At 46.2% G+C, this 4908-nt stretch overlaps 1 protein-coding gene across 1 annotated transcript in view; it reads right to left on the bottom strand.

Annotated features, from left to right (window-relative positions):
- Window positions 1-81, bottom strand: part of Ak3 (adenylate kinase 3) — a 21393-nt gene extending 21312 nt beyond the window's left edge. The window contains exon 1 of the mRNA XM_010620838.2: window positions 58-81. The gene's annotated coding sequence lies outside the window, so the exon portion shown is untranslated. The remainder of the gene's footprint in view (window positions 1-57) is intronic.
- Window positions 82-4908: the final 4827 nt, after the last annotated feature.

Raw genomic sequence — 4908 nt, 5'->3', positions numbered from 1 at the left:
CGCCCCCTCCCGCCCTGCATTTTTCCCGAGGGCGCGTCCAGGGAGTGGGCCTCTTACCCCCAGGACCGCGCTTCCAGAAGCTCAAGTAGCTACTTTTACTTTGCAGACTCCTAAGGTCCGGGTTCTCAGGCACTATGGGCTCCAGAAATACATTCATTTCATAACCGTTGAGTGCCAACCTTGTGCCCTGGCTCCTAGGAGACTGAGAATGCTGAAGCAAACACGGAAAGGCTGTGCTCCCTAGAGATTCAAGTCTGGTAGTGGAAGCAGGTCATGATGAGGAAACAAGCCAGCGAGATCATTCCAAACGGTGTGGTGGAAAGGCGGTCTTAGATCTGATGGTCAGTAAAGTTTTGAAGAATGGGCATTTGCTTCCAGCCGTGGTGGTGTACTCTTGCAATCCCAGCACCTGGGAGGCTGAAGTAGGAAGGTCGCTGTGAGCACTGCGTTGAGGAAGGCCCTACAACTAAATGTTTGATGCGCTCCAAGGAGAGGAATATTGACTAACCCTTTATCTGTAAAGTAGGTATGGGAGTAGTTAAAATAACGTGTGTGAAGTGCTATAATTAGTACAAGTTGCATGGGAAATGTTCAGTAAAGATTATCCACTGCCCTTTGTTACCGTCCCCCTACACACCCACACACACCATGCTAAGGCAAAAAGAAGGCTCTGTGAAAATAAACGCAGTACCATCTTCCCTGGAGGCTGCCGAATGAGTGGCTCAAAGCAGCTTTCAATTCCAAAGCGGGTGGAAGTTGTTTTTGAAAGGCAGCAAGGGACAGCTTGCTCAGAGCCAAACTGGGCTGGGTGAAGGGGCCCAGGGATTTCAGTAGGTAGACAGCCCTTGTGCTTACAGAGACAATTAATAGCTCATACATATTCATACTAAGCAAGAAAATAAAAATGAATGAATTAAACATTCAATTTGTGTACTTAGAAAAAGAGCATCAGAACAAGCCAAGGAAAGGACTGAATAAACGACATGCAGAACTGGCAGAAAGTCTGGACAAGCACAAGTTATGCCGTCCTAGAACACCCAAAGGTGTGCACAAGGACTTCTGATCTCCAAAGCTGGGAACAGCTGTAGTTTCAGCTTCAAAAGAGACTTGGAGGTGGGGGGGGTGGCTTAGGAAAAAAAACATTCAAACGAAGACTAGCTGAGGAATGAATCCTTGGGTCCTTAGGGGAGTGTAGGGGAGTGGGAGACAGGCGGAGCTGAGCGCTGTGGTCACACTAACAGGCTCAGGTGGGTGACAGGTCTTGGTTCAGGTGAGGGAGTGCCTGCCAAAGGAGAAGTCTCCTGACAGCCTACTCAGCGTGACAGGTACACGAGTGGGTCTGCTCACTGCTTAACTTGCTCTAGTGCTGACAGCAGAGCTCAAAATTAATACAGATCCTAATTTAATTTTTAATCTAGCAAGGGCCGCCCAAACTATATATGACCAAGTGATTCCTTCGAATCAAATAAAGCCCACAAGAATGCTTTGCATGCAGCGGGTACTCAATAAATGTCTGTTGACAGGAACTGCTAAGAATCACTGTACCATCACACTGAAACCCTGTCACACTGGACCCTGGGGTAACTTAGAGCTCAGTCTTGTGTCATGGGTGCAAGTGTACCTCCTGTGAAGATGGTGGAGCTGTGGTACTGGGATCACCTCGTACCTCAGAACATGGCCTTACTGAGAAGGAGGGTTGTCACGGACATAATTAGTTAAAATAGGGTCATCCTAGAGTTGAGTCAGCCCTTAACCCAATACGATGTGAAGACACAGGGGTGAACACCATGGGATAATGAGAATGAAGTTAAACAGCCACAGGCCAAGGGACGCGGAAGATCATGGTCAGAGACAGGAAACCCATCCCGTCCTGGAGCCTCGGAGAGACCGCGACCCTGCCAGCGCCTTGATTCTGCCTGGTAGCCTCCAGATCGGTGAGAGAATAACTTTGTATGGTTTTAAGCCTCACTGTTTGTGGTACTTTGTCATGGCAGCCCTAGGAAATGTGTGTACACACACATATATGTGTGTTGGTTCAGACACGTAACTCATTCTACTCAGGCTCCAATACTTGCCTAGACCAATACCCTTTTCATGAGTATGTTTCGAATGTAGACTCAACAAGCATCCCCGACGGGTTAGGATGGAGAAAGAGTTTTTCCTTAAACTACTGAAAGAACAGAATTGTCAGTAACTGACAAAGGTAAGACTGTAGAGAAACAGATTTGGAGGAGAATGTTAGAGCTATTTTTGGATAAGCTGAGTTTAGGTCCCTGTTGGACATCCAGTGGGAGGTGGTAAGGAAGCAGGTAGTTGTACAAATTTTGAGCACAGGGAGCGGTTCAGAAGGAGCGATAAACTTGTGAGTTATCGGCACATTTAAATTCATGAGATAGTCTGAATTTGTGAAACTCACCGAGCAAGTGAGGAGGAAAGGTCTGATATCTGACTTCCGGGGCCCTCCAACATTTAAGGGTGAGGGACAAGGAAGAAATACTGAAGGAGCCCACCCGAGAGAGGCCAGTATGTTGGTAAGAAAACTGAGTGAGTGATATTATGGAGGTCAGTGGAAGAATGTGTTTCAAAAAGGGAGCGATTAAATACTTCAAATTCTGATGGCTTGTAGGACCGAGAATGGACTGGAAATTACTTATAACTGTCAAGAAAACATCAATAAAAGAGATTATTTTTCACTTAGAACTTATGGATGAAAAATAGGAGGATAGTTTTGCCCCAAATCCCATAGCTATTCAGCAACTAAATTAACAACTTCAAAAAATGCCACATGGAATATAAGAAGTGCTTTCTCTGAGGATTAATTTCAGGAATATATTTCAAGCAGTCTAGAAGTAGGATATGATGGGAAAAATGAGTATTTACACAGAAGTAGGGAAAAGGAGCAGAGGAGGAAGAACTCAGAAAGTATAAGGTCAAATATTTTAACACTTGGTAAAAGCAACAGAAGAGGGAGCTAGGAGCTAAGAAAGTTGTGTCACAACACTCACTTGGAAGGATATAGAATGAAGAATATCTTAAAAAGCCCTACAAAATAAAAGCAACGAGAAGAAACTAGCCCTTCTGGCTATTTTGTGCTTCTATAACAGACTGCTTGAGATTAAGCAATTTATAATGAAGCCAAATATATTTCCTCCTCCTGGAGACCAGGAAGTTCAAGCTCAAGGTTCCAACATCTGGAGAGGGGCTTACTAGGTGATTATATGGTGCAAGATAAAAGGAGTGGGCAGGGAACCATGTCCAAATATCCTTTTTTAAAGCACTAAACTTACCCATGAAAGAGGAGCTAAATTGTTCAGAGGTCCAACTCCCCACATCACAATGGCAATTAAATTTCAATGTGACTTTTGGTGGGGGGAAAAAACTGCAGCATTTCACTCCCAGTGCCTGCAAACTGCTGTCCTTCTTACGTATAAAATACATTCATTCCATCCCAGTAGGCCCTAAAGTCTTAATGTACTTCGGGGTCAACTTTTTCATTGTAAGCCTGTGAAATTAAGTGTTACATGTTTCCGAAGTACAAGGGTGGACAGTCATAAGGCAGACATTCTCATTCCCAAAGAAAAATAAGAAACAAGAAAGGCCAAAATAGCTCAGCATGGTGGTGAACAACTCTAATCCTAACACTCAGGAGGCTGAGGCAGGAGGACTGTCAAGAGTTCAAGGCCAGCCTGAACTACATAGTGAGATCCTGCCTCAAACAAACAAACAAAAAACAAGTCCCAAATAGGTCCCAAGCCCAACAGGCAAACAACAAAAGAGCAGAAGGCCTAAGAACAATCTACTTTGACTCCATGCCCTACCGTCCCCCCAGACACAGCAGGGCCAGACTTGGGCCCTCGTGACTCCTGACTGGTGTGCCCCACGGTCTTGGTCTTGTCAGGTATAGTCCATGCCACTCTCATGGTTGGAATCAGGAGTCTATGGCTTTCCTACTATGGCACCATACCCTGGTGCTGGACAGTCACGGGGTCTGAAGCATGACCAGGCTCCCACCCTCCACCAAGACCCTGCTCAGAGTTTCTGCAGTGGTACAGACTCCGTCCGAACCCCAAACCTGTCTGCGAGCTCCTCAAGCCTCTACAGGGAAGCCGCTGCGCCTCCACAGTGCTCGATTTCTCAGAGGCTGCAGAGTTCGCACCATGCAGATGCCTCTGACGTCCACCCCTAGCACCCTCCAGAGCGGTGGCCTGAGCTGTACCCAGGGCCACGGGAGTCACAGCTGGGGCAGCTGAAAAGCTCTGCGCTGGAATGCCCGGGCAGTGAGCCAGGAAACTGCTGCGCCCTAGAGGGCCCGGCACATGGAATCTGTGCTGGGAGAGGCTGGTGATGTGGAAGGTCTGAGAGGTCATTCTCCAAGGTCTCCATGAACAGCACCTGGCTTCCTCCTACCTGTGATAGGTCTTTTGGCCACATCCTTGTTTTTTTTCTCCCAAACATTTTTTTTTCAACATGGTCATGCTAGGGATTATCCAAATCTTTGTGGCCTGCTTCCTTTTAGTTTTTGATTTTTTTTTCCCAGTCCTGGGGACTGAACTCAGGACCTTGAGCTTGTGAGGCAGGTGTAGCACCACTCAGCTAAATCCCTGGCCCAGTCTCTTTCCTTCTAAAAGGACTTTTAAAGTCTTTAATGTCTGTATTCTATTAATATTCTGGATATGACTATTTAAGTAATTTCTGAGAAAAATGAGACTTCCCACAGCTCTCCTATTCTTTCTAGCCCTCTTCACCCTTACTGATCCACTCACAGTAATACAGAAGTTTTCCAGCATTCGTTTGAAAACTGTTACGGTCTTTATTCATTACCCAGTTCCAAAGCTACTCCCACACTCTGAGAGGAACACCCCCTCCTCTCTGGTACCAATTGGTCTTTGTTTTGTCACAGAACCCTGA

Source organism: Fukomys damarensis, unplaced genomic scaffold (assembly GCF_012274545.1).
Source record: "Fukomys damarensis isolate Sample0158 unplaced genomic scaffold, DMR_v1.0_HiC HiC_scaffold_31, whole genome shotgun sequence".
Lineage (NCBI taxonomy): Eukaryota > Metazoa > Chordata > Mammalia > Rodentia > Bathyergidae > Fukomys > Fukomys damarensis.
This window is presented reverse-complemented; position numbering and strand designations above follow the sequence as displayed.